This window comes from Phascolarctos cinereus, unplaced genomic scaffold, assembly GCF_003287225.1.
Source record: "Phascolarctos cinereus isolate Bilbo 61053 unplaced genomic scaffold, phaCin_HiC Scaffold_3;HRSCAF=262, whole genome shotgun sequence".
Taxonomy (NCBI): domain Eukaryota; kingdom Metazoa; phylum Chordata; class Mammalia; order Diprotodontia; family Phascolarctidae; genus Phascolarctos; species Phascolarctos cinereus.
The window spans coordinates 107,736,184-107,763,952 of record NW_027555736.1 but is presented as its reverse complement, the minus strand read 5'-3'; positions in this window follow the sequence as shown (position 1 = coordinate 107,763,952).

Sequence of the window (27,769 nt, the reverse complement as noted above, 5' to 3'; positions counted from 1 at the left end):
GAGGCAGCTCCCACTTCTGGAGAACTGTAGTTCTTAGGACAGTTTTCCTCACATGAAGATGCCCACACTTGCCTCTTCCAGACATCCACCCATTACTCCTCCTTCTCTCCTAAGAGGCTAAGGAGAATAAATTGAATCCCCTTTCCACATGAGTGCTTTAAATACTGGAGCACAGCTATCCTCAGATACCTCCATCCCTACCCACAAGTCTTCACTTTATCCAGGCTCAAGACACCCATCCCTTCAACCAGGAGTGCTGTGGATAGAGTTCTGGGCTTGGAGTCAGGAAGACTCATCTTCCTAAGTTCAAATTACTAGCTGTGTGATCCTGGGCAAGTCACTTAACCTCATTTTTCTCAACTGTAAAATGGGGATCATAATAGTACCTACCTCTCAGGGTTGTTGTGAGGACCAAATGAGATAATTTTTGTAAATGCTCGGCACAGTTCTTGGCTCATGTTGTCAGTCATGCCCAACTCTTCATAACCCCATTTTGGGGTTTTCTTGGCAGAGATACTGGAGTGATTTGCCATTTCCTTCTCCAGCTCATTTTACAGATGAGGAAACTGAGGCAAGCAGGCTTAAATGACCTGCCCAGGGTCACACAGCTAGTAAGTATCAGACTGGATTTGAACTCAGGTCTTCCTGACTCCAGGTCTGGCACTCTATCCACTGTATCACTTAGCTGTCCCTCTTGGCACCTAGTATGTGTTTAATAAATGCTTATTACCTTTCTTCAACTGTTCCTAAAATGGCATGAACTTGAGCCCCCATTCTAGTTGCTCTCTTCAGGATACTCGCTACCTTTCCTTAAATGTAGTATCTAGAACTGAACACAATATTCTAGATGTTTTCATCGTCTGAACAGATGAGGGTATGCAAGACTATTACTTTCCTCTTCCAGGACACTTTACATTTCTCCAAACAAACTGCATTATCTTTGGAGGCTGCATTGTTCACTCAAATTGAATTTGAGACCCACTAAAACACCCAGATCTTTTCCAGATGAACTCTTGTGTAGTCATAGCTCCTCCTATCTGGTACTTGTGAAGTGATATTTTGGACCTTAGCATCAGACTTTATATTTATCTCTATTAAATTTTTATCTTACTGAATTCAGTGCAGTGCTCTAGCCTGTTGAGCTCTTTTTGGACTTTGAATCTGTCATCTGAAACAATTATCTCTCCTGCCTTTGTGCCATCAGCAAATTCGATTAGCATGCCCCATCCATGCCCTTTCTTAAGCCATCAATTAAAAATGCTAAGCACAAAGCACAGATTCCTGAGGTAGTCCAATGGAGGGAGATCTCTTTCCAAGCTGATACCAGACCACTAGTGGTGATTCCTTGAATCTGGCCATTCAAAAAGCTCTGAATCCATCTAACTGTCCTATCATCTTGTCCACAACTCTGTACATTTTTCGTGGGAATAGCATGAGAGAAACTTCATCAAATGCTTCACTAAAATGTAGGCAAACTATATCTACAACATTCCCCTGAACTATCAGTGTGGAAACCCTGTAAAAAGAGAAATGAGGTTAGTCTAGTATGACCTGTTCTTGATAAAGCCATGTTACCTCTTTGTAATCACTTCTGCTCCATTCCTGGTTATTTCCTCTGGGGCCAAGCCAAACAAGTTGGGAGGTAGTGTGGCACATTGGAAAGAAGTCTCTGGGAGTCAGGGGACCTGGGTTAGAATCCTGTGTCTGCTGCTTACCATTTGATCCTGGGCAAGTCATTTAAGGTTCCCTGGGCTTCCTTTTACTCATCTATAAAAGATGTTGCGATGGGGTGGGGTCAGGTGGGGAAAGACCTTTGAGGTCCTTTTCAACTCTAAATCTATAATACTAAATCTAATTCTTCCATAAGGCAGCCTTTTGTGAAAACAGTTATCATGTCCTCCTGGACAAAATGATATTCCTCAAGTGCAGGTCTTACCATGTCATTCTCCTATTCAAGAAGCTTCAGTGGCTCCCTAGTAGCTTTAGAATAAAATACAGACTCCTTTGTTGGCCTTAAAAAGCTTTTTACAATCTTACCCCAGCCTACTTTTTCAGGTTGATTATACATTACTCCCATCACATGCTTTATGTTCCATCCACACTTGCTTACTTACTGCTTCCCATCATCAATACTGCATCTCCAGCCTCCACATCTTTGTATAGGCTAGTTCCCCAAGCCTGAAATGCTGAGATCCCTCATTTAAGAAAGCTCACCCCTTCCACAATAGTTTTGTTGATGTTGTTTATGTATTTTATTTACTCATCTTTAAAATTTTTTAAAAATTATTATTTTTTATTTACTTATCTATTAATATGTTGCCTCCCTCTCAGTAAGGTAGACGTTTCTTGAGTATAGAGACTGTCTCCATATTGTATTTCTATCTCTAGTGCCTAGCACAGTGCTTAAGGTATACTTTATAAACGTGCAGTAATTGATTGGCAGACAAAGAAATGTCCAGAAGAGGGCAAACCAGAGGATGATGGGGCTAATTGCCATTATCTCTGATGGTTTTCTGAGGAAACTAGAGATGTTTTGCCTGGAGAACATAGATGGAGTAGAGAGGAGAAGGAATAGCATGACCGCTGTCTTCCGATATCTGAAGGGCTTTTATACTGTAACAAGAATGCCTAGACTTTACAATAGGGAAATTAGATTCAATTTATATTATGTGGTTCCAAAGGCAGAACAAGGGCCAATGGGCAAGGGGTAGTTTTCAACTCGATATAATGAACTTTCTAACAATTAGAGCAATTCAACTAAGTCCTCGTAGGGGTTACCTTGGGAGGTAACTTGATTTCCATCACTACAGGTGTTAGAACAGAACTTAGATTCTCTGTCTTGGAGTCTCTGTCTTTAGGGAGTCCATAGGACCATAGGATTTAGAGTTGGAAGCCACCTCTATTACAAGCCCTTCAATTTATATTTGAGGAAACCCAGAAAAGTTAAGTGATTTGCCTAAGGTCATAGACTAGTTAGGGAAACAATGTAAAATGCTCCCATAATAGGGAACAATAAAGTATAATTCATAGCCTAATTCTCCTCAGGTTTATAAAAGCCACATCCAGGCTTTGCAGGCTCTTGGGGATAGCCCCAAGAAATCACTCTCTCTTTGGCTCATATTACTTCTACCCATAGTTCCCTTTGGGAAATCTCAGAATACAACTTAGATATCGCTCCTGTCTAGTTCTCCCACACATATGGGTAAAAATGTACCTAGATACTATGCAAGCACTCAAGGTAACAATACATTTATCAGGTACAACCATTTATTTCACTCTACAGAAATGCAAAACCACATAACTCACAAATAATCAACGTAATTCTCCTCCTCCTATGGGCCCTGTTTCTTCCCACCACCCCCAGGGTCCTAAAATCCTTTATACTCATAACACTTCTATATGGTTTAGACTTCCATTGTAAAGGACACAAAATTGGGATTTCTTGATTAGGAGTCTCCTAAATATTCCAGTGAGTCTCCCTTTTATTTTCAAATCCCTATGTAGACATCCAGCCTTATAATACCACCCTGAAGGCCCAGACCCCCACCCAGAAAGGAAATGTACTTGGAACTGCTAAACAAGCAACTCCTTTCCATAGGACCCCTTATTCTCCAAATGACTCATAGTAGCAATGGAAGGCAAAATTCAAGTTTCTTGCTTCTCCCATCCTGTAACTTTAGTTGACTACTGTCCAGGTTCAGGGTCTATGGGCATTATCCTCTTTTCCCCCAAGAGGCTAGTACTGCCTAGGAAAATTCCCCACCTCTCTTTAGAAGGCTGGATTCCAGAACTCTCAAACTTGTAATTGCTAGTAGACTGGCACTACCTAGAAACTCCCCATTCTTGAGCTAAGAGGCTAGATTTGGGGACTGTGCTGTCCCTAAAGTTCCTACTCCTCTCTAATATGCTAGGGTTCAGGAACCCTCCCTGAATAGTCATGTGGTCCCCCTTTCCACAGCTGTTTTCAGGCTGAGACATGCCTCTGACTCTCCAAAGCTATAGACAGGAACTTGAGGCTGAGAAACTATGCTGTAAACGTGGGAGAGTATATAGGCACCTCTTCTCTGTGCTTTGCGGTTAGGAAGGGCTCCTGTTGTTTCTAGCTCTAATGTTCTCTCAGGATCTCTAGAGAGTGGGGGACAGGGAGAAGGCAAAAGGGGGAAAAAAGAGCAGAAACATTTGTTTGTCCCTTTCATGGGCCAGCACGAAAGGAGAGGCTCCTCCCACACAGTCTGACCAGCAACCGTGGAAGCCAGCCAACTTATCTTTGGAGCAGTCTCAGGCACTTAGATATAATAATAATAGCTACGATTTATATAGGTTTGCAAAGGGCTTCATACATATTATCTCATTTGATCCTCAAAACAGCTCTGTGAGGTAGGTGTTACTATTAACTGCATTTGACAGATGATCAAATGGAGGCTGAGAGAAAGCAAGTGACTTGCCAAGGATTGCACAGCTAATGTCTGAGGCAGGATTTGAACTCAGGTCTCCCTGACTCAAAATCCAGTGCTCAATCCATTGCACCACCCAGCTGCCTCCGATGTCCTGCTCCCTTCAGCGACATTACATTAAAGGAAGGTACTCTCAAAAGTTCCAAAACTTCACTTGTAAACTTTATATTGATCCAATTGATCAGTGAACTCTCTTGTTAATCCCCCACATAAAAAAATAGTACAATAAGGGATCATATGAATTGGATAGAAGGCTGGCCTTGGAGATGAGAAGATCTGGGTTCCTATCCAGATGAGTACTGGCTATGTGAGCCTGGGAGAGCCACTTAAGCCTTTAGCAGCCTTGGACAATTGTCTAAAACTGTAAGTTCCAGAGGAGGTAAATTATTGGCACTGGCTGAGGGTGTTTCCATACCAGGATTTCCTCAAACAAATGATATCACAATTTCAGCCTCCCCTCCCCTCCCCTCCCACAACCCCATATTGTGTGGTACAAAGGTGCTGTACTTGTTAAAGATAGGCATCTGGAACCCTTTTCCCTCCTCTGATACTCTCTGAAATGAACTATTTCAGTGTCTAACTTGTCCCTCCCCTGGATATTCCCTGATGTACCACTCTTCACCCTCTATGGATTGGGCAACATGGTGTTACTTTAATCTCCTCCCCCTCTTCTGTTTCCCTGAGTTGGGTGCTGCAGGGCAGAAGGGGACGCTGACCCTGACCTTGGTCACCTGATGCTATATCCCTTGCAAATGGTATCTTTTCCATTTCAGCTCAGTATTCTAGGCTGCTGAGATCATTTTGGATCCAAAATCTGCCAGACTGGGGGCTCCTCCCTGGACAGCTTAGTTGTCTGTTAGCAGTGGGACTTGCCGAGGATGTCTCCCGACTGTAGTACCAGCTAGGCCTGGGATCTGTGCTCACTGCCTTTGTGGATTTCTTCTCTTTTCCTGGTACCTCAGGACCTTCCTTTGGATTCAACACTTGCTTGGATGAGGGCACCAAAGGCACACCACATGTGGCCATTAGCTCCCTGCAATCACCTGTCCAGGCCTGAAGGTCCCTGTGATCCTTTGGCTATATGATCCCAGATGAAAATGTCGTAACTAATGTATCTCCAGTTGCATCTTGTGCTGAGATGATTTTAATGTTTCCTCTGAAGGAGAACTCAGTGTCACCTTCAGTTTTTCTGTAATTGCTGTGTGGTTAATCCCTCTCAACTGCTTTACGTTTTTCCTTTTACTAGATCTTTAATAATTGAGACTCTCCTGAGAATGAACCTATCTATAATAGCTCCTACACTTTATGGTGCTGTAGTTTCCACACAATGGGAGGTTTACAAAGCACTATACTTATAGCAACCCTGTGATGATGGAATTGCCAATGTTCTTGTTCCCATTTTACAGATGAGGACCTGGATATATAAGAAGACATTAGTTTAAGTCCAACAATAAGACTCAGGAACCATGTGACTCTGGGGAAATCACTTTGTTTTGAGCCTTTGTTTCTTCAAAGCAGCCCTCTCCCTGCCATCCCCCACATCACCTCAGGACAGGAGCCAATGAAAAGGGAGTGGCCAGGCAGGGAGTTAAGGGGAAGATGGCTTTGATCCTTAAGGCCCCCAACCAAGTACACAGATTTGGGAGAAGGGTAGAAGGTGTGATTCTATCTCTTCCAAGCTAGAACCCTTCCCCCACACCCCCAAGCTCTAGGTTTCCTGGAGGTAAAGGTATCTACAGGGTGTTCCAAAACTTTTAGTACAGTTTTAATCTTGTTTTTTTTTTAAAGCAGTTTTAAGCTTAAGGCACTAAGACTTTTGGAACACCCAGTATTGTTCTGGGCTCTAGAATCCTTCCCCACAGCTGCTCTGTAAAAATAGGGATCATAACCTTTGCACTAGTTATCTCATAGAATTGACACAAAGATCAAATTAAATAATATGTGCAAAAGATCTTTGTAACTGCAAAATGCTCTCTAAATAAAGTTATTATTTAAAAGTAGTAGGAGGGATCAAAGGATAGAAATAGGGAGTTGTCAGAGGAAGAGATCTAATCTATCAGTAGCCATATGAGAAAATGCTCTAAGTCACTAATAATTAGAGAAATACAATTTAAAACTACCCTGAGGTTTTACCTCACACCCATCAGATTGGCAAAATTGACCCCCAAAAGAGGAAAATGACAAATGCTGGTGGGGCTGTGGGAAAACAGGTACATTAATGCACTCTTGGTAGAAGTGTGAACTGGTCTAGCATTCTGTGAAGTAACTTGAAACTATGCCCAAAAAGTTATTAAACTGTGCAAATTAAAACTGTGCTATTAAACTTTGACCTAGCAATACTGCCACTAGGTCTATGACCCAAAGAGATTGAAGAAAGATTTAAAAAAAACCCACACGCACAAAAATAGCTTATAAGCAACTCTTTTTGTGGTGGCGAAGAATAAAAAACTGAGAGGTTGCCCACCAATTGGGGGACAACTAAACGAGTCGTGGTATATGATTGTGATGGAATACTATTGTGCCATAAGAAATGAAGAGGATAACTTCAGAGAAATCTGGGAAGACCCATAAGAAATGATGCAAAATGAAGTGAGCAGAACCAAGTGAACAATTTATACCATAACAACAATATTATAAAGACAACTTTGAAAGACTTAGGGGCTTAGGAACTTTGGACAAACAAACAAAAACATTTGGAGGTGGCCAATGTGGGAATTTGTTTTGCTTCATTATACATCTGTAACAGAGATTTTGTTTTCTTGCTTTCTCAATAGGCAATGGAGGGAGGAAGGGCTGGGAGGGAGAGAATTCGGACAGAAGAAAAAGATAAAATTGAACTAGAAATAAAAGAAAATGAGGGGGGAATCCCCAGTCTACCTTCTGAGGCAGCTCCCTTCATTCTGGGTAGCTCTAATAGTTCTAAGAGGTTCTTCCTTGTGAAATCTGCTCCTTTGTAACTTTCACCTCCTCTGAAGTTGAGCAGAACTTGGGTGTTTAATTGATCTTCCACTGAAAGCCAACAAACACTTGAATACAATTATTGAACACCTCCCATTCTGAGTCTTTTCCAGGCTAAAACTCTCCAGTTTGGGCAACCTATCCTAATAGTAATGATATTCATATTCACTTCACAATTTGGACACTCTAGCTTATCAGTGTGTAATGGAGGGGACTAGCTAATAAAGGCCCAGTTCTTAGAGCATGCTCAGATTTGCCATTCCTGGTGGGTTATACCAACCATGCACAGATTATTCCTTCACTGATTCCAATCCAACACATGGAACTTTGGGGGGCCCTTTCTAGCCATGTATAACTGAGGAGCTGATTCTCTATGATGATGTAGTCTTCTAATTGGCTGAGGAATCAGAAGGACTGATGATGCAGAAAGTTCTACATTGGACCTGAGTTCACATACAAAACAGATGATTGCAGATCTTTCAGTCTTTTCCTTCCAAGGCAAGAACTGTTTTGAGGTACCAAGTTGGGGAAACAGCCCTATCTCTCACCTGACTGCCATGGGCACATGGCTCCTCTGTTTCTTTTGTGTTTATTCTTCCTGGCCTTAAGTGACTGAGTATCCAGAGACAAAACTGATCAAGTTACAATGTTGTGGACCTTTAAACATCAGAAGAGTCATCTGAGATCCAGGTGGAAATTAGAGTTGGTAGTGGAACCTACCTGAGGCAGTAGCATTGGGGGCCAAGAAATTAAGTGCCTGCATATGGATGTAGCAAAGACAGTCACTCCAGCAGAGAGGCAGCTACAGGGGTCATGACCCCTAGTGACAGAATGAAGCATTGGCTAGGCACCAATCCTTAGAGCCTAGCAGAGATAGACATAAGGAAAACCTCACAAGGATGCCACAAAGGAGAAAAGGAGCAGGAGCTGGGGGTGGTACTTTCTTGCCATGTGTGTTCTCTACATATGTGTCTCAAGACCACTGTACTTTAAACTTGAACCTGCTCTACCCTTGGATGCACAAGAAGAGAGTAAGCCTCCAGTATGAGGAAAATATTTTTATAATTATTGTTCTTGGTGGATATTATCAGTAAATCCCTTTTCTAAAAGCCAGTGGAGTTCAACTGATTACAGGTTAGGGGCTCAGGAGTCATGCTATTAGAAACCCCAATTCCTTGGGTCTATACCCTAGAACCTTGAAGGGAGCAATAACAAGCCATTCTATGGGGACCCAACCTACCAGTGAAAGTGGGAGTTAGAGAAATGGCCTTGGAAGGGGTACCACACACATCCTCCTCAAAATATAATGCCCGGAACTGAATCTAATACTCTACATGTGTTCTCACCAGGATAGAGTACAGCATCATTATTTCTTCTTTAGTCCTAGACACTATGCAATTTTTATTGCAGCCTAAGCTTACATTGGGCAGCTAGGTGGTGCAATGGATAGAGCCCCAGCCTAGAGTAAGGAAGAGCCCAATTCAAATCCAGCCTCAGGACTAGTGGCCCTAGGCAAGTCATTTAATCCTATTTACCTCAGTTTCCTCATCTGTAAAATGAGCTGGAAAAGGAAATGGCAAACCACTCCAGTATCTGTGTCAAGAAAACTCTAAATGGGGTCACAAAGAGTCAGAAACCATTGAACAATAAACATCAGGTTGTTTGGCTTCTAGAACACACTGTTGACTAACGTTGGGTTAGTAAGACCACCGAATCTCCAGATCTTTTTTTTCAGACAACTTGTTTATCTAATCCATCTTGTACTTGTGAAGTTGATTTTTTTTTAAACACAAGGGTAACTCAATTAAATGTAATCTTATTAAATTCAATCAACTATGTGCCAGCCAGTAGGGTAGGCAGCTGGAGATAAATACCCAAATACTCAAATGGATCTATGAATTAATCAACTTGAGAGTAGCTATGAATATAGGTTGCAACTTATCTAGGGCTGCCTATCCTGTCTGAATCTTGTTCTCTCTTGAATTCTTCATTGGAGTTCTACTCAACATCTTTTTTTTTTTTTTTTAGGCAGTTGGAGTTAAGTGACTTGCCCAGAGTCATACAGCTAGTGAGTGTTAAGTGTCTGAGGCCACATTTGAAATCAAGTCCTGACTCCAGGGCCAGTGCTCTATCCACCGTGCCACCTAGCTGCCCCTGTAAATTCAGTTTGGCATGACCTCTTCTTTTTATTTTAAATTCTTAAAAAGTATTTATTTTTTTTAGATTTTTAAAATTAATATTTATCAACAATCACTTCCATAAGCTTTTGAGTTTTAAATTTTTCTCCCCCTCCCTCCTTACCTCTCTCCCCAAGATGGAGTGCAATCTAATATAGGCTATACATATACATTCTTATTAAATATATTTTCACATTAGTGATGTTGTAAGTAAGAATTAGAACTAGTAGGAGGAACCACCAGAAAGAAGAAACAAAACACAACAGAAGAAAAAAATAGCAAATAGTACGCTTTGATCTGCATTCAAACTCCATAATTCTTTCTTTGGATGTGGACAGCATTTTCCATCATAAGGCTTTTGGAGATGTCTTAGATCCTTGTATTGCTGAGAGGGGTTAAGTCTATCCAAGTCAGTCATCACTCAATGTGGCTGTTACTGTGTACAACATTCTCCTGGTTCTGCTCATTTCACTCAGCATCAAACCATACAAGTCTTTCCAGGTTTATCTGAAGTTTGCCTGTTCATCATTTCTTATAGCACAATAGTATTCCATTACATTCATATATCACACAATTATGATTACAATGACTTTCTCTCCATCCTTTCCCCCCTCGCCACCCCCGTTCATGCTTTTCTTTCTCCTTTCTCCTTTTCCCTCCTCACTAATGTTTTGCCTTTGACTACTGCCTCCCTAAGTCCCACTTCCCTTCTATTAACTCCCTCACTTTTCTTTCCCCTTATTCCCTTCTTGAGCTAAATCAGATGAGAGTAAGGTTCAAATAATGCTCTCTCCCTCCCTTCTTTCCTTCTGCTGTAATTGGATTTTGTGCCTTTTCCTGTGATGTAATTTACCCTTGTCTGCTTCCTCCTTTCCTTTTCTCTCAGTACATTTTCTTAGATCAGATTAATTCACTTATTTAACCCACTTGATTAGATTTTTTTCATCATTACATCAAAGTCAATTTAAACCCACCCCCTTTTTTTATATCCCCTTAACATGGTGTAATAACAATACAATTCTCAAGAGTTACAAGTGTCATCTTGCCTTGTAGGGATGTAAACAGTTTACCCTTATTAACAACACATTGTATCCTTCTGTCCCATTTACCTTTTTATGTCTCTCTTGAGTCTTGTCTTTGAACATCAAATTTTCTGTTGAGCTCTGGTCTTTTTATCAGGAAGGTATGGAAGTCCCCTATTTCATTGAATAGCCATCTCCTGCCCTGAAAGATCATGCTAATTTTTGCTGGGTAGTTGATCCTTGGTTGTAATCCAACCTCCTTTTCCTTACAGAATATCATATTCCATGCCCATGGTCTTTTAATGTAGAAGCTGCAAGGTCCTGTGTAATCCTGACTGTGGTTCCATGACATTTAAATTGTTTCTTTCTGTCTGCTTGCAGGATTTTCTCTTTGATCTGGTAATTTTGGAATTTGGCTGTTATATTCCTTGGTGTTTTCAATTTGGGATCTCTTTCAGGAGGTGATTGGTGGATTCTTTCTATGGCTATTTTACCCTCTGGTTCTAGGACCTCAGGGCAGTTTTCCTTTATGATTTCCTGAAAGATACTGTCCAGGCCCTTTTTTTCATCATGATTTTCAGGTAGACCAATAATTTTTAAATTGTCTCTCCTGGATCGATTTTCCAGGTCAGTTGTTTTACCAATGAGATATTTTACATTTTCATCTATTTTTTTCATTCTTTTGTTTTTGTTTGGCTGATTCTTGCTCTCTCATAGAGTCATTAGCTTCCATTTGCTCAATTCTAATTTTTAACACATTGTTTTCTTCTATCAGATTTTGTACCTCCTTTCCCATTTGGCCAATTTTATTTTTTAGGGACTAGTTTTCTTCAGTGTATTATTTTTCCAGTTGGCCAGTTGTATTTTTTAAGGTCTTGTTTTCTACAGTTAATTTTTGTCCTTCCTTTTGCAAGCTATTGACTCTCTCTTGCATACCTCTCATTTCTTTTCCCATTTTTTCTTCTACTTCTCTCATTTGACTTTAAAATCCTTCTTGAGCTTTTCTAAGAAGGCTTTTTGGGCTTCAGACCAGTTCATATTCCCTTTTGAGGTTCCAGATGTGGATTTGTTGACAATGTTGTGTTGTCCTCTTCAGAATTTCTACTTTGATCTTCACTCTTCCCATAATAAGAATCTATTGTATGTTTCTTTTTGCTCATGGTGTTTGCTTATTTCCTGGTCTTTAAAGAGATTGGGCTTGTTCGCTGGGGAGCAGAGGACACTGACCCAAGCTTCTTGTGTTGGGAGCCTAGGGCCTGGTCAATGGCTTTGTGTACTGGGGTCTCCAATGTTGGCAGTTGGAGACTGTAGGATTCTGGCAGCTTACCTGGTGTTGGGCTGGAATCATCAACACTGGAACTCTAGGGGTAGGATTGGGTAGTGTGGCTCCTGGAGATTTCCTGCTCACCCAGGTCTTTCCTTCTTTTTGCTTTCTTCAGCTCCTTTCAGATGGTTGTTGTAGGGTGTTTATCCACCTGGAGCCCCTTGGAATGCTGCTTCTCTTAGTTTTGCTGAGGCACTGGGAGAGCTGGTTGCTGTAGAATGCTGAGGCACCTGGAGATTTTCTGAGCTGGTTTCCACCAGTTTCCCTGCCCTCAGTGAGGCACTCAGAGGTCCAGGTGTTGGTGTTTGCCTGCTCCACCACCTGGGCTTCAGGATTTCTTCCTGGTATGCTGAGGTGGGGCTTTCCACTAGCTTGCTGGGATGCCTCCTGTTCTGTATTGCTTCCCTTCCCCTTTCCAGTTAATTCCTCAAGCTACCTGGGCTACTGGACTGCTGTATCCCATCTTTCTTCTGGTTCAAGCTGTACCAGGGTTTTTCCTGGGGTGATATTTTCTGGGCTTTCAGGGGTTAATAGGGGAAGGTAAGAGAGATTCACCTCTTACTCTGCCATCTGGGCTCCTAGAAGTGGACTGGCATGACCTCTTCTTAATGAAGAGGGGATCTCTTTGTGGTCATCACTTCCTTTTAGATGTTCACTAACCTCTTAATAATACCTTTTAGAATTTTGCCAGGATGAGAGTTCAAGATCTCTGTCTTAGGGTTTGTAGACTGCATTCTCTCTTTTCCTTTGATAGAATATTGGGATATTTACCAAGCCCACAGTATCTCACCCATTCTTTATGATCTTTCAAATATTACTGACAATGGCTCAGAAATCACATCTGCCAACTTTTTCAGGAGGAGCCTAGGGTGCAGTTCCTCTGGGCCTGATGACTTGAACTCCCTTGGATAGCTAGGCACTATCTGTCTCTTAACTAACTTTGGGTATTAACTCCCTATTGACCATTTTTGTTCTATTTTTTCCAGTTCAGAGGTCATTCTTCTTGGCATAGAAAGCCCATGTAAAATAAGAGTCAAGCAGCTCAGTCTTCTACTTGTCAGCATTTCTGTACACTGAGCAGCAGTCTTGTTACTTCTTTAATGATTTTCCTTTTTTGAATTTTCTTTTTTTCTTTAATTTTTAATTTATGGAATAAAATAAGCATTTCCATAACATGATACAATAAAAAAAAGATGATTATACACGAAGCTGCAAATCTACTATGCACAACTTGCTATTCTTTCAAATATACAACAAAATTATCATGTAATTTTTTTCTTCCCTCCATCCCCTGCCCTAGAGATGGCTGCCATTAGACACAAATAGGTATGTGTATATGTGTGTATAATGTATGTATGTATATATACACACATATACATGTACATACATATACACATGCATACATATACATATACACATATATACAATTATTCTATATATACTTATTTGAATTTTCTTTTTTTTTAAATGTGTACAAATAGCTTTAATACAAGGCAATATGTAATACATGCATGAGAGAATTATAAAGTGTCATGACTGACCTGAGAAGACAGAACTCACTTACAGGCAGAAGACAGAGAGGAAGAAGTGGGATTTGAACTGGTGGTCAAATTTGACTGTAAAGGAAGTGACATTTGACCTAGTAGCACCACAGAAGAATTAACATTTGATCTGGTGGAATTGTGGAGGAATTTCCATTTGATTTGAACAATGAATATATGAAATATTTCTACTGATAAAAATGAGGTAAAGGACCTTTTGGGATTAGGGAAGGTCATAAGAAAATGGAAAGCACTGGAAGGGTTCATGGAGTATAGCTGAGACTACATAAAGGAAACGAGTTTGACCTTAGGCAGTAAGAGCTCCTCAGTCCAGACAGAGAAAAACTAGACGGGGCATGATCCAAATCTATAATATATGAATGGTATGAATAACAGCACCAACTAATACCAAATCTTAGAAACTCGGAGATTTTGAAACTTAGAGTAGGTTGCTTTTGAAACTAGAAAACTAGGTTTTAGGACAAGTACGAGAAGTATTATTTTATACACTTGATGTTAGATTGTTGTTGTTGCTCATACTTCATTTTGTTTTTTAAAATTTTATTTATTTTTAGTTTTCAACATTCACTTCCACAAGATTTTGAGTTCCAAATTTTCTTCCCATCTCATCTCTCCCCCCACCCCAAGATGATGTGCATTCTGAATACCCCTTCTCCTAATTTGTCCTCCCTTCTATTTCCCCCTCCCTGCCCCTTCTCTTACTCCCTTCCCCTTCTATTTCTTCTACTTTCCTGTAGGGCAGAATAGATTTCTATATTCCATTGCCTGTATATCTTATTTCCCAGTTGCATGTGAGAACAATTTTAACATTTGTTTTTAAAACTTTGGGTTCCAAATTTTCTCCTTTTCTCCCTCCCCACCCACTCTGTGTAGTCATGCAAAACACTTGAATTTTCTTTAAAACAAATACATACATCCTCTTTTTGTTGCGTCAGGTCCTATTCTTATAGAATTAGGCCACACTTTTATATTCTTCCTCCATTATATATTTCCATTTTCTATGTCTTTTAAAAATTTAAATTGGTTGGAGAGTTCATTGTGTACCCACATCAGTCTCCTAATAGGAATTGCTTGGTTTTGTGTCTTCAAAATGTTCTTGGGAGCTTTCCATCTTTTCCATGAAATTTTCCATGGGAAATCCATTACTTTCCCCATAAAACTTTTAGTCCATGGGATCCTTCCTCTTTTTTCTGACAACCTTTGAAATCTGCTCTTCTAGGTCTTCCTTATTAGTGAGAATCATCTTTGGGAAATTATATTCTGGCTATGATCTATTCAACAAGCTCCTTTCTATTTCCTTTTTCTGTCAAGGTGGTCTATGATAGACTCCTATGACAATATCATGTCCATTTTTGCCTCTATTGATCTTCTTTCAAATGCTTTCTACCATACTTCTCCTCTCTGGTTCTTCAATTTCTTTAGAAATGTATCTTCTTACTATGCAACACTCTACTGTATTGGAGACATAGGTGTTCCAGTGTATAGGTTCTGGGCCTAAAGTCAAGAAAATCTAAGTTCAAATCTGGCCTCAGACACCTAATAGCTGTGTGACCCTGGGCAGGTAACTTAACCTTTATTTACCTAAGTTTTTTCAATTGTAAAATGGGAGTAATAATATCACCTACCTTACAGGATTGTTTTAAGCATTGGATGAGATAATATTTATAATGCAAATAGGCCAGTGCCTGGCACATAGCAGGTGCTATGTAAATGCTTATTCCCATTCTTCTTCTCATCTTTTTTGCCATTTTCTTTTGGATAAAGTATAACCCTCCAGAGCCATATTCTAGTGACAGCTCTTATCCCACCCAGTCTGCCTAAAGCTACCTAAAGCATTTAGCACAATGCCTGGCACATAAGTGAAATATAAGTGTTAGCTACCACCATCATCAACCAATCAATCATAACCTATGCAGTCAAGTTTGCTTTCTTGCATGAGTTCATCCTATTTATTATCCATAGTTTTTGCATAGATATTTGAAGCAATGTTTTCTTTTGTCTTTTTTTTAACCTACTTCTTTCTCAGTTTTAGTCTCTGTAAATGTCTGTATTTCCACCTCTCTTTTTCCTACATTGTAGCTACAGTGTCATCTACAGTAGCTTGGGAGATGACATACAGAAACAGTTTTCTCCCTCCCCCTTCTCGTTTGGTTGGCTTTAACCTCTTTGGATTAGATTTCTAAAGGCTACAAGAGGAAACATTCTTACCAGTCCATGTTAGAGATATTCTCTACTTAGCCAGAGGCCTGTCACTCCTATATTTTAGGCCATGGTCCAGAGATACAAATCCTGTTCTCCAATACCATCTGAACCAGCTGTTGTTGACTTCGGAAATCTGTCTTTCTCTTCTAAATCCCTTGCCTTTGATAGATACCAATGATGGATCCACTACTGTGTCCACCCCTAAGGTCTTGGGTTTCTTTTTTTTAAATTTATTTATTTTGATTTATCAACAATCACTTCCATATGCTTTTGAGTTTTAAATTTTTCTCCCCCTCCCTTCCCACCTTCCTCCCCAAGCCAGCATGCAATCTGATATAGGCTATACATATACATTCCTATCAAACATATTTTCACATTAGTGATGTTGTAAGGAAGAATTTGAACCAATAGGAGGAACCACAAGAAAGATAAAACAAAACAAAACAGAAGAAAAAAAGATAGTAAATAGTATGCTTCTACCTGCATTCAAACTCCACAGTTCTTTCTTGTGGACAGCATTTTCCATCACAAGGCCTCTGGAGATGTCTTAGATCCTTGTATTGCTGAGAAGGGTTAAGTCTATCAATATTAGTCATCGCACATTGTGGTTGTTATTGTGAACAACATTCTCCTCGTTCTGCTCAGCATCGGTCCATACAAGTCTTTCCAGATTTTTCTGAAGTCAGCCTGTTCATCATTTCTTATAGCACAATAGTATTCCATTACAAGGTCTTGGGTTTCTTGCCCGGGACTCCATAACCTTTAGCAGTATTCTGAGGTTCCTTCTTAAAGGATCATTCATGTTCACATGAATCACTAGAAATAGGATTTGTTATTTGGTTGTTTCAGTCGTGTCTGACTCTTTATGATCCCATTTGGGGTTTTCTTGACAAAGATGCTGGAGTGGTTGGCCATTTTCTTTTCTAGCTTATTTTACAGATGAGGAAACTGAGTCACAGTTAAGTGACTTTCCCAGGGTCACACAGCTAATAAATGTCTGAGGCCAGATTTGAACTCGGGAAGATGAGTCTTCTTGATTCCAAGCCCAGTACTCCATCCACTTTGGCATCCAGCTGCTCTGGTAGAAGTCATTTGGCAATTCACCAGCATGAGCCTTCTTCGTTTGACCCAAACTGAACAATTAATCTCTTACCTGACAGTATCCATGGAGGGAACCACGATGTTGTTCCTTGGAGAATAAGCAACATAGAGAGTGCCCTCTTTTTCAGGAAAGCCTTATATCTGTTTCTTAGCTCTGCATGTTCAATGATTCATCTTCCTCCCTTTCATTTCTATGTGACATTCTTCTACTCCAGATTCTTCCTTTGTCTCCTCAACTCCTTTTTCTTCTTTGGTTCCACATTGAAGCCCTTCTTCTCTATCACCACCTATCTCCCCACACCCACACCCCATCCTACCCCACACCCTGTCTTTGTATTTATTTATGGCAATCGGGGTTAAGTGACTTACCCAGGGTCACACAGCTAGTGTCTGAGACTGGATTTGAACTCAGGTCCTCCTGACTCCAGGGCCAGTTGCTCTATCCACTGCTCTATTCACCTAGCTGCCCCCCCCCCAGAGACCTGGTGTGGTGAACCCAGAGCTCTTTTGACTCCAAGTCTAGTAATCTTTCAAGTACACTATGCTGTCTCTCAAATCTTTATGGGGAGAGAAGGTGGACAATCAGTTGGTCCTGATGATTAAACCCAGAGCTAAGACTCACAGGATAATGGATTTAGAGCCTTTCCTTTGAAACTACCTACCACCAATTATTCTGTATAGATCTTGTTTACACATAGTTTGCATATTGTCTCCCCCATTAGACTGTAAGCTCCTTGAAGACAGGGGCTGTCTTTTTGCCTTTTTTGTATCCCCAGAACTTGGCACAGTGCCTGGCACTTAGTAGGCACTTAATAAATGCTTGACTACTGACTGACTAGAAGAAACATCAGAGGCCATCTAGGCCAATCTCTTCATTTTCATTTGGGCTAAGTGACTTGTCCAAGGTCACACAGAAAGCAAGCATGAGGTCCTCTGACTTTTTTTTTCCATGTTACAATTGTGATTGAGTTTCTATTTACTGGGATGAATTATCATTGACAAGCATTACCCGAGCATCCGCTGCATATAAGGAGAGCATATCATTATATACTCACCAGAGCTGTGAGGAAAACCTAATCCTTGTCACTCAGGTCAAAGGACATATACAGACAGAGATGTACCAGCTGTGCTCAGTGCTAAGGATAGGTACGGATAGAATTCTCAGAAGCAGTGGTAGGAACGTCAGTCAGTCAACGAGGAGAGGTGACTTCGTACAACTTGACCCCGATGCTTGGCCTCCTGATACAGCTATTCTTCCTCAAGATAGTGCTATAGAGGATGAGGAAGAGTCAGGATTCAAGTTGCCTTCTGAACTTCCCACAATGCCCCAGAAACCTCTTCATCATGGAAGATCCCTTTAAGCCTGTAATTCACTTGTTGGAGGCACTCTCTGCCCCTGTGGTCCCTCCCTCTGATTGGATAGTTCCCCCTAGAATCTCCATTTAAGACCAGCCATCCCTTCCTTTCTCACCCAGCTTCAAACTGGACCTCTCTTCCCTTTCCTTCCCCCTCCCCCTTGACCCTTTCCTGCTTCCTTCCAGGCCTGCTCTTCCTCCATTAGAAAGTAAACCCCTTGAGGTCAAGGAGCATGACCCATGAGAGGAGTTGATCAGTCTACTTATACAGGTGGTGTGGAAGGCTTGTGGTTGTTGTCTTTCATTCCTGAAGAGGACCATGACCTCAGGGAGGCAATGCCATGACATGCAAGTGAATTAGATTTAAATGAGGGAGGGCTGTGCAAAGTCACCAGCCCCAATTTCTCCTCTGGAGCCATCTGGGTCCAGTGGCCAGCTAGAGATCAGAACGACTGGAGATGGCCCTGGATGCAGTGGGAGACCTTGGCCTTTTTAAGCTAAAGTCTTGCCCAGGTCTTAGTTTGACTGAGGCAACATCCATTCAGTGATTAAGGCTAGGTAAGAAAAGAGGGAAAGAATGGCTTCTTTTACTTAGTCAAAAAAAACATCAGTCTGGGAAGGGAAGACCCTCAGGGTTTCGTGTAAAAGGGTATGGATTAATCTACTCTCCCAGGGCATCATCACTATTCCATTAACTTTAGAGACCACTAGTCTCTGGTCACCACTCCCCAGTGGGTAGTTTCTGCCTCTTCCTTGAGGAGTAAGGGAGGGTAAGGACTATTTTTAAAACTTTTGTATTTGTATCTTTAGTACTTAGCACTTTGCTGGTCACAAAAGCAAATGTTTAATAAATGCTTTTTTAAAAAAAATTTGTTAATTCTAGATAGGACTCCAACTAGAATTTTTGGTATTAATTATATGAAAGGCAATGTTCTTGGTGCTGGGAGATGCCAAAGCAAAAACAAAAAATAAACAAAATCGCCCCCTCCCCCCAAAACAAAACAAATAAAAAAGCCTGCCTTCCTAAAGTTTCCTGTCAATTGGAGGATATGATTTTATAAACAGATAAATTTATATACTATAATTTGAAAAAGGAAAAGAGCCCTAACCCTTAGAAAGATCAGAAGAGGCTTGTCAGAGGGAGGTGGAAATCAAAGGAAAGGCTTCACATAAGAGATAGCATTTGAGCTGAATCTTGAATGGAACCAAGGATCCTAAGAGGTTGCAGGGAGGAAGAAATACAGTATAATCATGGGGACAATCCATGCCAAAGTTCAGAGTTGAGTGGAGGAGGGGAGGAGAGCAGAATTCTGGAAATAGCAAGGGGGGCCAGATTGGCTGGCTGATGGGAAGCGATATGAAATAATCCTGGAAAGGTAAGCTTGATCCATATTATGAAGGTATTCAAATGCCAACCTGAAGAATTTCATATTTTGTTTTGGATTCAATAGGGAACCACTAAAGGTTCTTGAGGACAATGATACAAACATTTTCCTTAGGAAGATTACAGTTGTATAGAGGATGAGTTAGGGAGAGAAGAGACTGGAAGACAGGAGTCTGATTAGGAAGGTGTTTGCAATAGCTCCAATAAACTCCATTTAAGGAGAAAGCTCAGCTCAGGCATCGCCTCATTTCTCATCTGGCTACATTACTCTGAAACTTCTCTGACTGACTTCTCCACTCTGCCCTCACTTCAATACCTTCTCTTCCTTCCCTCCTATTCTACTTCCTCTTGTATGTTATGTAAGCTCCTTGAGGGCAGGATTGTCTTTTTTCATACCTGTATCTCCAGGGTTTAGCACAGTGCTTAGTACATAGTAGGCAGTTAATAAACGTTTGTTGATTTGATTTTTTGCAATAGTCCAGGCAAGGGGTGATAAGTGCAGGAGCTAGTGTTGGTGGCCATGTAAGTAGAGAGAAGGGGATAATAAAACTGGCAAGATTTGGCAATTGACTTGATATGGAGGGAGGTGAGGGGAAGAGAAGAAGAATTTATATAGTGTCTACATTGTACCTCAGCAGTAGCTATTATTATTAGCTTCATTTTCCATTTGAGGAAACTAGGCAAACAGAGGTTAGGTGACTTGCCCAGGGTCACACAGCTATTAGGTGTCTGAGGTCATATTTGAACTCAGGTCTTCCGGACTCCGGACCCAGCATTCTAAATTGAGCCAACGTTGTCTAACCTCTTCGTTTGGTTGAGGGAGAGGGAAGAGTAAAGGATGAGTAACACTGTAAACCCTGAACAAAAGGATGGTAGTGATGTATGTCTACAGAAACAGAGGAGTATGCAGAAGGGATTCATTGAGGGAGGAAGACAATGGGTTCTGTTTTGAGCTTTTTGAGTTTGACATGAAGTTGGAGATGTCTAACAGGTAGTTTGGTGATGTGGGACTGAAGTTCAGGAGACAGATTTAATCTAGATGTGTAGACAGTTTAACTCAGAAGCAGTTGAAATCACCAAGAAAGGCTGTCAAAAAAGAGGAGAAAGGGCCACAAGGACAGAGTTTTGGCAGACAACCATGGTTAAGGGGCAGGCTATGGAGGAAGATCCAGCTAAGCAGATTAAGGATTGATCAGACAGATAAAGGTGAGAACAGGGAGAGTGTAGTGTCATAAAAACTGGAGGAAAGAGTGTTTGGGAGAAGATTGTAGTCAAATGCTGCAGAGGGGTCAAGAAGGACGAGAACCAAAGGAAAGGACACTGGATTTTGCAAGAGATTATTAGTTACTTCAGAAAGAGCAGTTTCAGATGTGATCAGATTGGAAGCCAGATTGCACAGGGCTAAGAAATGAGTGGAAAGAAAGAAAGTAAAGCCATGAATTTAGATGACTTTTTCTAGGAGTTCAATTGTGGAAGGGAGAAGAGATATAGGATAAGAGTTTGAAGTGACTATAAGACCAAGGGAAGGTTTTATTTTAAAGATGGTGGAGATCTGGCATTTTTGTTGGCAGCATGGAAGAAGGAAAGGTATGATTGAAAAAGTAACCTCCCAGGAAGAGAAAGGAAGGAATGAAATCAAGGGTATAAGAGAAACGTTTGACCTTGGCATGAAATGTCCTCTCCAGGAACTAGAACAAAGGAAGAAAAAATGATGTTTGGTCTCAGGGGGTTTTGGAGTATAGAACAGGGAAAAGACAATGCTGATGAGGGATGGCCTTTTCTTTTCTTAGTTAAGTGGGAGTCTAAATCTGTAATGATGGAGAAGAGGTTGTTATAGAAGACTTAGAGAATAAAAGGTTTTGCACGCAGTTGTGACTTCCTTTAGCATTGTTCAGTGGAATGGGATTAGAAGTCCAGAAAGCAGGGGGCAGCTAGGTGGCACAGTGAATAGAGCACTGGCTCTGGAGTAGGAGGATCTGAGTTCAAATTCAGCCTCAGACACTTAACACTTACTAGCTGTGTGACTCTGGGCAAGTCACTTAACCCCAATTGCCTCACAAAAAAAGAAGTTCAGAAAGCAGATGGTGGAGGTAACTCAGGATTGGAGTTTGGCAAGGCAAAGAGGTAGTAGAAGAGGCCATGAGATTCCAAAGCAGAAAAAAATATATAGTTGAACTAGATAACTATAATGACAAGTTCCTGGAGGGAAGAAAGTGAAACTAGAGTAAAAATGGGTTGGGGTAATGGGCTAGAAGAACAGTAAGGGGTGAGGTAAATGGATGTCAAAGTGAGAATGGAGATTAGGTTTGGGTGTAATGCAGAGAAAGAGATGGAAGGATGGGAGGCTGTAGTTAGAGAGAGGCAATCAAAGAGTTCTGGATCATGGAAGTAGTATTGGGGTTCTACTCAACATCTGAAGGGGCTTTCTTCCCCTTCTCTTGACATTTTGATGGTACCATAGGAAGTATTCTACTTCCATGGTGAAGGTTTAATGGTGATAATGAGATCAGGGGTATAGTCATTTGTGTGTTTAGTGAAGGTATAAGTCATAGGAGTTGAGAAGATTGATGAATTGGGAGATTAGACATTTTAAAGAAGGAAGATGTTCTAGACAGAGTGAACTGGATCAGCAAAGGTATGAAGATGGAACCATACTTGTAGGGTACAGGGAACAGGGGACTGGTCTGGCTGAACAGTAGGGTACATTTATGGGAGCAATTGACTGGTAGATTTGGGACATATTGTGAGGAGCTTTGAATTCCAGGCTAAAGAGTTTATTCCATAGGGACGGGATTGCCACTGAGGATTTTGAATGGTGAAGAAAAACATTTTGACAAGTGGCGTATATAATGGATTAGAGATATATGTGTTTATGGCAAGGGTAGGGGATAGAAATTGAAGGCAGGGACAAGAATTAGTAGGCTATTGAAACTACCTAGGTCAAAGGTAAAGAGAACTTGGACTAGGGTGGTAGCAGTGGGAATGTATAGGATGGGGGGATCAGCATGTGGATTTGAGAGATGTTGTGGAGGTAGAATCAAAAGGACTTAGTGTCTTGGACATGTGGGACATGGGAGAGAGGAGAAGATAGAGTTCTGGGGTTTGGAGAATGACTGTCTAGGAAAATAAAGATGCCTATGATAAAAACAGGGAAATCCAAGGGAACAGCAGGTTTCGATCTAGGCGAAGTCAGAAATGGCTCAATAAATATCCTAGGAACCTTAATTTCCACACTTAGCCTCCAAATGGATAGTCCTTCCCCTGCAGCAAAGCAAGCAATTGAATTCCACCTGTTGTTTGTGTAACTCAGAAAACAGAGGGGTAAAAACTCAACACAGAGCAGGCCTGGACTGGACATGTCGTGCTCACACCTTTATGCCACTTGTCTGGTTCATAGAAAATATCCCTGTCCCACCATCAAGATGGCAAATACCATTATCTCCAGCAATCTGGGTGGTCTGCACTAAAGCATTTGTAATCTGTTACCTAGTCCTATTTGGAACTGAAGAAATCTCTTTCCTTCTCCCCAACCTCCTTCTTCTCCCAGGCTACAAATTCCAGTGCCCTCTCTAACCCAATTCACACCATACAATCCTATTTCTTTCTTTTAATTTTTTTCCCTTTTGTCAATTATCGAGCATCTTTTTTCCTTTCTTCCCATTCCCTCTCCCTCTTTAAAAGAAAAAGAAAAAAAAACCTCTTGTAATAAATAAGTAATCAAGCAAAATAAATCCCCTTATTGGCTATATCCAAAACTATGTTTCATTCTGCATATCTTACTCTATAACCCTATTTCTAAGTCTTTCATCTTCCATGTTTGTATATGCATTTCACGGATTGGACTAGATAGCATTTAAGGTCTAAAAATCTGCTATGTGTGGCTTCTGGAGCACCTTCTCCCATCACATTCTTAGACCCCAGAATAAGTTACCCTTGGATAAAAGTATTCTGTGGGTTTGCATTCACTCAAAACCATAAATCACAAGCCCCCAGTGATGTGTTTACTTTTACTAATCAAGCAGAAGACACATATCAAAGCAAGTAGTAAATTACTACCATAAACCTGGGGTATACTGTACCACAAATACACACACCCTTAGTGGGAAGAAGATCATCTGGGGAACAACACACGGGAGGGGACACATGCACCTAAGGAACACAAGAGTCCAGGACAAGTCACAGAAGCAGAGACAAGGAAGGCGGAGGTACAGATTACAAGAGTTGAGAAGGTTGATGAACTGGGAGGTTAGACATATAGAAGAGAGAGGAGAACATTGTAGGCAAGGGGAACAGGATGTGCAAAAGTATGAAGATAGAACTATACTTATAGTGTACAGGGAACAGTGAGGGAACTGATCTGGCTGAATTCTAGGATATATATAGGGAAGCAATTTGCTTATAAACTATGGTCTATAGAGTGCCCCTGGCCTACGAATGAGTTTTTTCTTTTTCACTCCCAGCATCTGGAATTAAATGCAGTCCACTGTCCCCATCAACTATCTGACTTAGGGTCAGACAGCCAACAAGCTTTTGTTAGATGCATATTATGTACCAGGGATACAAAGAAAGTAAAAACCAAAACAAAAACAAAACAGTATCTTTCCTCAAGGAGCTCACCTTCTGATGGAAGAGATGAACATAAGGATGATTAGGTCCAAACAAGAGACAGGAATGGGAAACTGTAGAAAGGCACAGAAAAAGGAGATGGAAAACTAGAAAAGGCCCAGATTGTGAATGCCAAACAGAGGACTTGATACCTGATCCTGGAAATAAGAGGGAGACACTGGAATTTATTGAGTAGGGGACATATGTGTGACAAGGCTAAACCTCCGCTTTAGGAAAATCCATTTGGCAGCTGAGTGGAGGATGGATTGGAGGCAGGAGAGACATGAGGTGGAGAAACCAATTTAGAAGGTTATTGTAATAGTCTAGTCAAGAGGTGATGAGTGCCTGAACTTGGGTGGGATGCATATACAAGGTATTATGAAGGTAGAAATGATAAGATTTAGAAACAGATCAGATGTGTGAGGTAAGTAATTGATTATATCAAAGCTGAGGAGATTAGCTGAGTGGAAAGATAATGATGCCCTCAAAAGTAACAGGGAAGTTCAGAAGAGGGTTGGGTTTGGAGAGAAAGAGAGCTCTGTTTTGGAAATGTTGTGTTGGAAATGCCTATGGGACATTCTAGTTCAAGGTGTTCAAAAGACAGTGGGTGATGTGGGACTAGGGATAGATATATAGATCTGGGAACTATTGATACAGCGATGATAATTGATACTGTGGAAACAGATGAGATTACTAAGTTAAATAGTATGAGGAGAAAAGAGGGCCTAAGAGTGGGCACTGGGGGACACCTAGGATCGGTGGGCCTGATATGAAGATCTAGCAAAGAAGATTAAGCAGGATTGGTCGAATAAGGAGGAGAAGCAGGAGAAAGTAGCAGCATGAAAACCTAGAGTAGAGAAAAGTACTCAGGAAGAAATGACCACCAGCAGCCAATGCTGGACAGAGGTGAAGAAGCAACGTGATTGAGAAAAGGCCATTAGATAGTCAATTAAGAGATCATTAATAACTTTTTGGAGATGACAGTTTCAGGTGAATAATAAGGTCAGAAGCCAGATTGCGGAGGTTTAAGAGGACAGTGAGAGGAGAAAGTGGAGATACTTAGTATAGAGAGCTTTCTAAAGGAGGGAAGAAGAGGAGGAGACATATAGGACTATACTATAGCTAGAGGCGGGATTAGATGCTCTAAAGGAGCCTATAGAGAAGGAGATACTGAAGATAGGAGAACAGCATTGATCTCGGAGAAAATACCTAGAAAAGCCTGAAGGGGATGGGATTAAAGGTGCATGTAGAGGAATTGACCTTGTCCAGGAGAAAGGTCACCTAGACATCTGGTGCAGGAATGAAGGAGGAGGAGTAAGGGAGAAAGAGAGCTCTCCCAAAGACTTCAATTTTTAATTAAATATGAACTGAAGTCCTTAGCGGGGAAGGAGAGGTGAGAGTTTGGAAGAGAGAAGTAGAGGCTTCTGAACAGCAATTGTGGAAAATGTGAAAACAAGGGGCAGCTAGGTAGCACAGTGGATAGAGCACTGGTCCTGGATTCAGGAGGATCTGAGTTCAAATCCGGCTTCAGACACAAAACACTCACTAGTTGTGTGACCCTGGGCAAGTCACTTAACCCCATTGCCTAGCCAAAAAAAAAAAAGAGAGAGAGAAAATGTGAAAACAACTTGATTAGAGAACAGTAAAATGATGTTTGCTGTAGAGAGGGCCCAGTCGAAATTAAATAACAAATTTGTTGTGGACCCAATCTGCGTACTTTTGTGATTTTCTCCAGCTCTGTTCAGTGTCTATAAGACAAGGGGGCAAAGGATTGTAGGGTAGAGAAGATAGTATAGATTTTAGTTAGGGAAGTGAGGAGGGGGAGTGATGGCCTGGGGAAGAAATGAGTGGGAGGGAATGGAGGTCTCTCTCTGACGGGGCCTTGTACCTCCTGCCTAACCTCTCATGCTTCCATAACCCTTTTTAAGGGCCTCTGCCAAAGAAAGCCAAAGCAGAGCTCTGCGGATCTCAGGCTTGGGGTTTATTTCCCTAAATACCCCAAATCCTCAGGTTGGTCAGACAAATGAAAGTGTTGGGAGGTGGGGTGGGGGGAAGGGCAGGAACAAAGAGGCCATCACTGTCCACCTCCGATCCTTTGTTCTAAATTCCTGCCTATTTACATGCAAGTGTGGCCTACTGCAAACCTCTCTGGCTTTGATCCTTTCTGGTTTGTGTTAGCAGGTGGTAGGTAGTGGGTTTGGGGGGAGGATTTGGGGTCTGGGAGGCAGCTCCTTAGGAGGAACAAGGAAATTTCGCTATATCTCTGATAAGCATCTTGGTGGGACCGGGAAGTAGGGAGATTTAGATATGGATGCTCTTTCTCTAACCTCTAGCTTTCTTGCTGCCTTCAGGCTAGAGGACCTCTAGAGAAGTAAGAATAGCGAGGTTCAGGCCCTGCCCCAGGCATGATTCCAAGAGCCCCTGGGGAAGTGGGGATGCTAAGCCCCACCCCACATCCCAGCCTGAACTGTAAGGCCAGAGCTGGTCTCCTCCTGCCCCGCCCAGCTGTGCAAGCCCGAGTCAGCAGAAATCCTGGCAGCGTCAGCTGTGGCTACGAGTTCCAGGGAGCCTTTGCAGCGGGAGCTGCCATTATAAGTCTCCAATCAAGATGTTTCAGAGGAAATCAAAGGCAGAGATGGGCTCCCTCCTCCTCCCCAAGAAGCTGGAGCTTCTGAGCGCTGGCGCACGCACACATGCGCGCGCACACACACACACACACACACACACACACACACGCGCGCACACACACACACACACACACACACACACACACACACACACACACACACACACACACACACACACGAACGCACAAAAACTTCTGCCCCCAATAATAGGTCAAGGGAAGGCTGGGAAGAGCGGGAAACCAGCAAGGAGCTGCTGGGGGAGGAGGGCTGCAGCAGCTGTGGATAAATATACCCCTTCCATGCATATGCATCACTGTGCACAGCTGCCGGGCCTTCTGTTCATTAGGGCCAACTGTTTTAGGGAGCGATCGATGTATGTGTGTGTGTGTGTGTGTATTGTAAGAGTATGTCTGTAACTTGCTTTCTATCTCTATGTATCTCTTATTATATCTATGTATGGATCTATGTACCTTTCTATGCATCCATGTATCTATGTATCTATCTATCTACATATTGTCCCCCCCATTAAATTAGATGGGAAGCTCTTTGAGTGTAGGAACTGTCTTTTGGCTCTTTTTGTATCCCCAGTGCTTAGCCTAGTGCCTGGCATGTAACAGATGCTTAATGAATGTTGATTGATAGTTGTAGAGATGTGGGTCCAGGCAAAGGAAAAGCTTCAGTGGGGTCAGTGGTTCTGCTGTGTAGCCCTGACCTCTCTACTTCAAAGAGATATTTAACTTGTTGCCCCTTGGGATAGGGAAGAGGAATCACAAAATCATAGGATGTCAAGCTGGAAAGGACCTTAAAGCTCCCTAAATCCAATCCCTAATTTTACACACAGAGAAACTGAATGATTTGCCCAGAGTAACACAACTAGTAAAAGTGTCTGAGGTGAGATTAGAACCCAGGTTTCCTCACTCCAAAATCAGTGGGATCACAGCTAACTCACTTAGCTTTTCTCAGCCTCAGTTTCTTCTACTGTGAAATGGAGGAAATCT